This window comes from Nipponia nippon, unplaced genomic scaffold, assembly GCF_047370975.1.
Source record: "Nipponia nippon isolate SJK-2023a ecotype South Korea unplaced genomic scaffold, ASM4737097v1 scaffold_1, whole genome shotgun sequence".
In the NCBI taxonomy this organism is placed as follows: domain Eukaryota; kingdom Metazoa; phylum Chordata; class Aves; order Pelecaniformes; family Threskiornithidae; genus Nipponia; species Nipponia nippon.
In genome coordinates, this window is record NW_028262290.1 from 15,125,541 (window position 1) to 15,135,732 (window position 10,192).

Consider the following 10,192-nt stretch of genomic DNA (forward strand, 5'->3'; position numbering starts at 1 on the left):
GTCGTGGTTTAACCCCAGCCAGCAACTAAGCACCACACAGCCGCTCGCTCACTCCCTGCCGGTGGGATGGGGGAGAGAATCGGAAGAGTAAAAGTGAGAAAGCTCATGGGTTGAGATAAAGACAGTTTAATAGGTAAAGCAAAAGCCACACATGCAAGCAAAGCAAAGCAAGGAATTAATTCACTACTTCCCATGGGCAGGCAGGTGTTCAGCCATCCTCAGGAAAGCAGGGCTCCATCACGCGTAACGGTTACTTGGGAAGACAAACGCCATCACGCCCAATGTCCCCCCCTTCCTTCTTCTTCCCCCAGCTTATATACTGAGCATGATGTCATATGGTATGGAATAGCCCTTTGGCCACTCTGGGTCAGCTGTCCTAGCTATGCTCCCTCCCAGCTTCTTATGCACCTGGCAGAGCACAAGAAGCTGAAAAGTCCTTGACTAGTGTAAACACTGCTCAGCAAGAACCAAACCATCAGTGTGTTATCAACATTATTCTCATCCTAAATCCAAAACACAGCGCTCTACCAGCTACTAAGAAGAAAACTAACTCTATCCCAGCTGAAACCAGGACAAGTGGTTTTTTGTGTTGCAAGTGTAAGGTGTTTTCCAAAAAAATTGCCACAGAGGCATAACAAATTGGCAGTGTTTCCCTGAAAAATCCCAAGTACTGAATCTTGTGGAAACAGATGCTGACTCACTGATACTGATGGCTCAATACTGAGCTCTGATACAAAGAAGTAGGACAGCTGCATTTTTCAGGCAGGAAGAAGAAAACTATAGAATTGAGAAAGCAAGAAGGAGGAAAAAATAATTTTATGCTTTATTATGATTGAAGACATACTGTAAGAAGGGCGAGTGTAGACTCATTTGTCATACATAAGTTTAGCTGAGCTGCATGAATGTGTTTTATTCAGGTTCTCTGTGTTGTGCCTAAGGAATACAAATTCAATATTAGATTTTAAATTGTGGGGCATCTAGCTCTGTTCTTAGCCCAAGCCATGAAGAAAGTCTTCCTTTTCTTTCCACCAGACTTTGAAAACCATGTAATCCTCCTTTCTCTGAGTAAAACCTGAAAAGGATGACTAAACATTTATTTATAATGGACATTTTAGAACTGCCCTTTGTGGGAGGGCATCTGATTTATGGTGTGGTGTCACTCGTGACTACACTGAAACAGCTTATGCCCCAAAGTATAAGGCAATCTTCAGCCCCATGTCAGACAAGAAAAGTTGTGTCTTACTTATTACATTTCTTTTTAATTATGATTTAAGGTTTATGTCTGGTATTCTTCACATGTCCAAGGCTTATTGTTTCTGTTGGATTTGTAAATGCTTTAAAGAAAAGAGCTACTGAAAAATTAAGTTGCCACAGGCAAGTGAAATAGAGCCAGTCTGCGCCACTGCCAGCATAGATAGTCATTGCTGCAAAAGGAAATACTTTCAGTATGACAGCTACAGTCTTCAGACAAAGAATTATAAGGAAAAACGCTATTTTGGTGTTCATGCAGAGTAAGAAAATTTTCTTGCTTCTGGAAAGATGGTCTGAGGAGAAATGAATACAACTTAGTTTTAGTTCAGCTATACTGTGCGGGATTACCCGAGCAATAACCGCAGCCCCTGGGAGCCAGCCCAGCCACCCGGCAGCCTGTCTCGCAGCCATTTTAATCCCCCGAATGCAATGCTGAGCACCAACCAGAGAAATTCTTGTGGAAGCTCAGATTTCAGATCTACTGGCCTTTCACTTCTCCCTCCCAGGCAAGCGTTTGCTGGTTGTGCTGAAGGGGAATTTTGAGCCCGCAGAGACAGGCACCTGATAGCGCAAAGACTTTCTGGGTTATGCTAATCTGTCTGGTTTCAGTCTGGTCTCTGCAGATTTTCTGCAAACCCTGTTTCGGTTCCTCTTTTCTTGAGAATTTCTCTGTGAAGAGAAATTTAATTCTTCAGTGGATGCCTGATTCTGGTCGTGCTTGGACTGGTGGTGCACGGCTGTGTATTTTGATTTGGAGTTTTATTTTACTTACTGAAAGCATAAGCGAATGACTGGGGTCTGCAGCCTATCCCCAACCAACCTCTCTCTTCACACTGCTGCAGCTCCACCAGCAGAAAGGGGCCACGGACAATATGAAAGAGGAGCAAATGAGCTATCTAGTTCCTGGAGATGCATTTCCAGCTAGAGGAGAAAACAGGGGTTACCACTAGGAGCAGCAATCTGGGAACTCCTATTACCAAGGCTCACTTGCTACTGGAAACAGCAGGAAGCTCAAGGGAAATGGTTAGTGCCTGCTTGCTGACGGCAAATGCCAAGGGAAAAAAAATTAATTCTCAAATTAAGTCCATGGGTCACTTCTCCAGTGTTACCTTGAGACCTTTAGTTTCCTTTTAAATGCTTGATTAAAATAATACCAGTAGGCTACAAGAGGAGAAGCAAAGTATTTCATATTGTCTCTGTCAACCATGGTTGACACTTCACATTTTGCTGCTCAGTGCAATGCCTTTGTGCTCAGAAAGATTTGACACCGTGGTCTGCCTGAACATGGCAAGAGAGCGAGCTTTGGCTTGGTTATTCGCTAACGGCATCTGTCCGGCACGATGCTCTGTTCCTCTCCCACGGCCACAAAGCGACCTCCCTTACAGAGCCCACTGCAGCCATGGACGGGCAGAGCCCAGAGGGGCTGACGCATTTCACTCGACGTGAAACTTCCCCTTACTCTGCCAGGAAGGGCTGAGGGAACCCCAGCTGCGAAAGTCAAAGGGTTTAGGTCATTCACATGGGAAAATTTGAAAGCACTCTCGAATTCAAAGCCAGAGGTTAAACTAAGCTTTTCCTTCTGAAGAGACTCATGTATTTGAAGTCAAGCAGGCGATTCTGTCTCTCCCCCTCCCAAATCAAACAAAAGCAAATGTAATATGCTCAACTTAAAGCATTTTAAATTAAAACAAAAAAGAAAAAAAATCAATTCTTTTCATAATCCTGTTTTTATTTTCTAAGCTTAAAAGAGCTGAGCTGAGCTGAGCTAACATGGATGTCAACCCCACTTGACTGCAGTAAGTGGGATGGCTCCAGTTCACACAAAAGCTGTATATGCCTGTAAAATCAGGGAAAAAGATGTATTTAAACCTTCAGAAATAATTAAATCATGTGTTTATGGTTATACAACAAATAGTTAGATCTGATTGCTTAGAAGGCTGGGGGACAGAAAATAAAGTGTCATCTTACACTGTATATATATATATTGTGAATATATTTTCTGAGATTAAACAGATGCAGAAAACATTTCCTTTAGCAGGCACTGTCACAAACAATTTGTGGGGCAGGGACAGAACTACTTAATTCCTCTGTGTAAAAAGGACAAAAAATACTGGCCTAAAAGTGCCTGCTATGACGATGGACTAGAGAAAATGGGAACTGAAAGCATCTCTAAACTCCTGACTGCAGCAGCCCTCTTCTATCGGTTGCCTCCATCTTCTGCCTGAGAGGATGGTAGGGAACAAAACGAATCTTGTTTTCCCCTTGGCTTAGATCACTTTTTTTAAAAAGGCCCCAATTTATTACATTATGGTACATTCAACCTGTATAGATCCCCTGTCCCACTTTCTGCCCTGGCACGTCCCTGTCTTTCGCTGCCTTGCAGACTGTTCTTTGTGGGATACGGCCCCTTAATAAAGTCAGATTAGTAAATCAAACCCACTAATCATCACATCCAAAACAAATAGGGCCCCAAGTTGCAAAGTAAGAAGGATTTTGCCTGCACTCCTGCATCTCTTCAGAAGAGAAGCCAAACTTTTAAGAGAGTTGGCAGAAGGTATTAAAAGGAGCTTTTCTCATGAAGCAAGAGCAACAACCGGGTGTTGAAGTGATTACCTTCAAAACAGCTCACAGACAGACATGCTTACTTGGCTTTTTTTCACCTGGGTTATCCATTACTTTTTTTCAGACAAAAATTACTTGATTCGTGTTCAACAAACAGTGAAAGCGACTTTTATTTGACATTGTATAAGATTGTCTGTTACTCAGAAGTGTAGCTCCCTTCATGGCACGAATGAGTAATTGTGACTTCTGTGGAAATTCTGGAAAGAGCATGCAAAGAGGAAATCAGTTATTTAGCCCTTTCTGGAAGAAAGGCCCTTAATTTCTTAATAATTGCTGATGTTCCTGCTTTAGCATTCATATGGCCCTAAATCAAATAGGGCCTTTACACTGGGGGACTGTAACTTGCCCTTGTTCCTGTGGCACTGGAAGAGATGATGAGGAATGATGTAAAGAGGAAAGGCTTCAGAAGAGCCAACACACTAAAGAGAGTTGAGCCCAGCCCTCTATACTGGATCTGAGCAACCTTTTGATTCTGGAACAACACTGATTAGGGTCCAAGCTTTCAGCTCTACCCCAGTGCCTATGACCGAGTACATCAGACCCTCTCCCTTTTCTCTCCCGCCCATCCGCTCCTCAGTGTGGCAAAAGAACAAAATCCATATTTCTAGTCTGAAGCCTCATTGAATTCATGGACAGGGAGAAGAAGCAGTGTGAGATGTGTCTTCTGCAGGCAGTGGATCCAACTGCGCATGTTGAGCAGCAGCTCCAGGGCTAAACAATCTCCCGTTATAAAATGGCTGAGAAGCAAAAGAGGTCTGAGGGAAGTAGGGGAGAGCAGGACCACAAAAAGAGGGATTCAGAAAGAGGAGTAGGCAATGGTGAAGGAGTAAGTAATATAAAATAGAAAACAGTATAATTAAAGAAGCGGTTTGGTGTAGTATGCTGTGTCCTAGCTCTCACAAGGCACATCTCATGCGTGTTAGATGCTCTGCACTTCTGTGTCTGGTTTTATGTTGGTCATAAAAGAGCTGTTCCTAAGGGGGCTGTTGGTGACCTTCATGCTAAAAGGTGAAGACCACGACTGCACCCTGAGAAGGAAAATCTGGAAGAAAGCAGAAGTGACACATACTGACAAACTGAACCAGAATCCAAGCAGAATGAAGAAAGCAGCAAGTTTCACCTTCTTTCACCAAAAATACACAAGATAAATATGCATTGACTTTATACCTACTAATTTATGATACGACTCCTGGTTTTCTGAAGGTTTAGCATCCACTCAGGAAATCAGAAAAGCTGTTTATTGCCCTACAGTGTGTCAAAAATCATGAATCACCTTCCATTAATAGCTGAGATATTACTCAAAGCCTTCACAATAGCAGAATACCAGACAGACTGTCCCAATGGGCACAACCTGAAACACAGGAGGTTCCCTCTGAACACCAGGAAACACTTTGGTTACTGTGAGGGTGACTGAGCCCTGGAACAGGTTGTGGAGTCCCCAGCCTTGGAGATATTTGAAACGTGTCTGGACACGGTCCAGGACGACCGGCTCTAGGTGGTCCTGCTTGAGCAGGGGGGTTGGACCAGGTGACCTCCAGAGGTCCCTTCCATTGTCAACCATCCTGTGATTCTGCGATTCTGTGAATGCCACATGGTATGTCCGTGCGATGAAACCTGTTGAACCTTGGCCAGAAGGAGCAGAGGCTGTAAATGGTGTAGGGCTATGTCACCGAGGCCCATATCACCTGGAACCATCTCCACAGAGGTTGTGGCACATGTTTCAGAGCCCTCGTCCTGCTGTGGAAGCAATAGTACAACACGGTGTTGAAGGCGGCTGGAATCCCTTTTCCTCTACCTCTCTGGGACTGGTTTTCTCTTCTTCAGGAAAGCCACTTGCATTTGCTTTTAAAGTCTGTACTTCAGGAAAAATTCTTCTGTTTATTATAACAAAGCAGACTTGAAAATAGATGGTGTGCATGTATGCTTAGGTCAGAAGTGCACTTGCCTCAGCTGATAATTATTCTGTATTTTTAGCATCAGGGTGGGCAAATCTTTCTATTTTCTCCATTGGACAAAAAAATTTTTATTTCCTTCCTGTTACACACCCAGAATTCACAATGATTGTTATTCTGACGGCACTGTCTACTTCGTTAACGCATGCGCAAAAGCTGCTTTAAAGCAGACAGATAAATACAGCCTGGCTGTATTTTAAGCTTTTCACTTTTTTACTAATGTGAAATTTCAGCTCAGTTGGAGTGATCACTAAACTTTGCAGTCCATAACTCTCCAGTTCAAATGCTGCAATTCTAATGTAGATCTAACGCGTTCAGCTCAACACTCAGAAGTACACACTTAGGTATATTCAGAATTACACTGCTGTTTGTCTTGATTCTGCTATTAAATAACCCTCAAATTTTCAGTTTTGGTGAGCATAATTTACAAGAAAATCCCTCATTTACTTACATAAAACAGACTTCAGTAAATATCTTTAAACTACTTTCATGTTTTCTTTATTTTATTAAGATAAAGTAGTGATAAAAATGAATTAAGAATTAAATAATTCCCCACAAAAGCCTTTTTTCCAGACAGTAGAAGCTTCCAGAGATTTACGATGAAAGGATTCTACCTCATTAGGCAGCTAAGTCTTGCCAATCTGTTTACACAGAGAATAAATTAAATACAAGAATTAAGATGGTTTAAGAATTCAATTGAAACAGCTCTGTAAGATGTTACAGAAAGCAACACCGTGGAGCTTTTGTTGAAATTTCTGTTTATTAAGATGTGACAAATCCTGTTGTCTGGCAAAGTGACCCCAAATCCCAAGGGCTCTGATCTGGTGGTAGGGATTTCTCCCACTCCACCAGCCGTGGCAAGTGTGACCTTGACCAGACCGAAGCCCTCCGCAACAGCCATGGGACAGCGCAGAGCAACCACGCAGCTCGGGCCAGCTCTTCGGTCGGCACACGCAGACCGGGGGGATGCGAGGAGTCTGGAGCTCTGTCCTGTCCTGCCTACAGGCTCAGATATTGGAAGAAAGTTAGATCACTTCCCCCTTTCCCCTCTGTCTATTAGTCTTTTCTTCATTTCTCACCAGCTCTTTTTATGACTTGTACTTAATAACACCCCTGGACGGTTTTTAAAAACATGCTGTTTTAATGTTTCTTTAACAAAACACAAATTCCCATCAGACATAATTTTATGGTCTTATTACTCATACAAATGTTGAATTCCCCTCATTATTCCTATTGACCTTGGCTTTACTTAAATCCTGTGGCTGTGCATTAGTGCTTCTGCATAATATAAAATCATTTCCCTCTGGTAAGATTTACACTACACTGCTTTAAATATGATTGAATATCTCCTTGTTCTTGCAAGAAAGCAAATAAGGTGTCCTTTACCTGACTGTCCGTTCTTATTTGTTTCCAAATTAAACAGTCCTCTGATTATTTGCTCTTATGCTGTAGTGCTTTGAATAGCCCGTGAAGATAATTTGCAGATTAGAGCAGTGAAGTCAGGCAGGAGAAGAGGAAAATGGACGGGAGAGAGATGGAGTATGGAGGAGAAAGGCTATGACTGTCTGTTGAAACTGTTTTTCCCCACGTGTTCTTTTGACATAAAATTGGTTTCCAGGTGTCAGTGCATGGATGCCCCCCAACCCAAGCAGCAGCTAGCCTCCGGTGAGGGGGACAGAGAAGCAGAGCAAAGAAAACTGGATCAGAAATTAGAAAACTGGGAAAACAAAAAGGGAGGGCAGAAGGATCTGCTGCCTGCCTGGTGCAGAAAGATCTAAGGATCTGGTCACCAAACAGTTGCAAAGGGACCCCTGACAAATAAGGGTGGGAACAGACCAACACTATGTGATTTTCTTCATCAGAAGTGAGCATGAAGTTCAGACAAAGGTGTGCCTTGTCGCCTTGTCTGGCTGGTTGACCACAATGCTCTTGGCTCTGTGTGTTATGAATGCTGCATCTGCATTGCACTTTCATTTTGGTTTTTGTTTTTTGTTTTTTCTTCTCATTTTCTTGAGGTGCTGGGCACTACTGCACTGTCTACTGAAGCAAACTGCACTTAAATGGCATCTCTGCAAGCACAGGACAGGCATGGAATTTTCCATTTTGTTAGAAAGTGTGTATTTGTCAAAATCAGCCAATTTCAGTGGGAGCACACATGCCAGCTTCCTCAGGAAGAATTTCACAGCGCCTACCTGGAATTTCCAGTGAAAACAGCCTGCTCAGTCTCCACGACAGCCTGTTTGTCAAGGCACACGCCTGGGGTGTGAGAGATCCAGAGTCCAGTTCTTGGCTCCAAGAAAGATACCACTGGTGATACAAAGCAAAATAGCTCTGAAAGCAGAGACCGACAGAGCCCTAACTGAAGAAAGACAATAATGTGGCATGAAGGCACTTACAATGGGGAAGAACAAGCTTCAAGTCCGTGGTCTGAATACAAAATACAGACTTCACTGAAGTCTGCCCCATCTCATGTGTGCTCCCTAGGCTTCAAGGTGTTGAATTATGGTAGACCATTTCAGCAAAGAACATTAAAAAAACTTCAACAGCCCCTATAATTCTGCATGAACTGACCTCTGTGGGCATGACTAGCATGCAAAATAGAGTTTGAGCTGTGCAAAGTGATGGTATTAACACATCTCTACACTATCAATATAACCTTCCCCAATATTCTTTGATAGTGCCCACCATGCACTACCGCTTTGTGATTTAATGTCTTTTCTATGCAAGAATAGAACTCAAGTGAGCAACAAAACAGACTACAGTTGAAATTACTCCTGCCTGAGAAGGCAAGACTTCAGAAACGGCATACGCCGAGAGCCAAGAGCTAGATGTATTTGTGATGACAAAGCTTTTATGTCAGCCTTGATGTTACTAACATCGTCCTTTTAGTTAGGAAATCCTTAAACAGTGTGTTTCACAAAGAACTGATTTAAATTTAATTGAACTGAATGGCATAGCTGCCAATTAGTAGTGATGTTCATTTAGTTTCTATTGAGATGCCCTCAAGAAACGTAGCATTGCTTAATTTATTGTGCCCGTCTCAGTCTGAGTTGGTTGTGTCTGCATGTTTCTCAGCTCCTTCCAAAAGATAATTCAGTCCGCTCTTCCAACAACCAAACCATCCAGAGGCCATGATGCTACCTTTCACACTTGTACTATTGTAATCAGCTGCCAGTAAAGAACTGATTACTGTTGTCAAAGCGCCACATGCCTGCACAGAGACACAAATAGCTTGTCGCAGAGCCATTTATTACAACAGCAAAACAGAAGTCTATTAAATTTTCTTCACATGCAAATTATAATCCACCTACTCACCATCACAAAATTTTCCTTTAACATGAAGGGCTACACAATCTGTTGACTCCACCATACTGTCCACTGCATTATCTCCTTAAAATATCCATACCTGAATGCTCGGAGAAGCAAGTGGGTCCTGCAGCCACTATTAAGCTGAAGACAGACATCAGGCTTTGTTTCCTGAGAAGATCCCAAACAATGACTTGGAGTCTTTTGCAATTCCCTGCTTTTGCTCATTTCTCCCATGCTCCCTTTGCCACTTCTGTTTATCTCATCCCCTTTGTCTGACTCTTTGAAAGAACAGAACTGCTACAGCAAGAAGAAAACGAATAAAACCATTTTCTGAGCTGCTGACAGCTCTGTTACTTCTGTGGACCTGGAAGAATCAAGCTATCTGCCTATTCCTTCTTTGTCCTCTTGATAGCCAAAACTTGTGGTCACAGACTATGCCAATTACTACTGCATAAAGGTTTGAGCCATCCTGCAAAACAAATCACCCTTCTCCCAGGAAGAAAGTATTTATTTCTTCCATCTGATTCTCTCTCTCTCGATGTCATATCGTGCCAAAATCTTCTCTTTGAAAAGACGGAGAAGGTGCATCTTTCTGGCAACACTTGCACCACACTGGAATCAAGATACGCTCCTGGCACCAGACAATTTCTCCCACTCTGTGGCTTCCATCAGTGATGAGAGACTGCTCTGAACATCAATTTAAACTGTATTTTGAAACTATAATGGAGAGTAATGCTGGTTTTCTTAATGGCATGTCATACTCACCTATTACTAAGTATCATATTGCAAGAAGACTGAATGATATTTCTTGAAGCTGCACCCCCCAAACATGACTAAATGCCCTGTTTCACTGTATGTCCTGAAATACAAATGGGCTCAGTTACGCTTTCACTGTAAGTCACCAGCAGCACTGCTGAAATCATTGGGATAAGATGCTAAAGGAGGAGGAGGTGCTGTGTTAATAATGTATATGTGACCTGTCTCATCCTTTTTTCAGAAAGCCCTCCTTTGTAAATTAAAACCCCTATAATAGCATAGTCCCCTCCTCATATCATTCC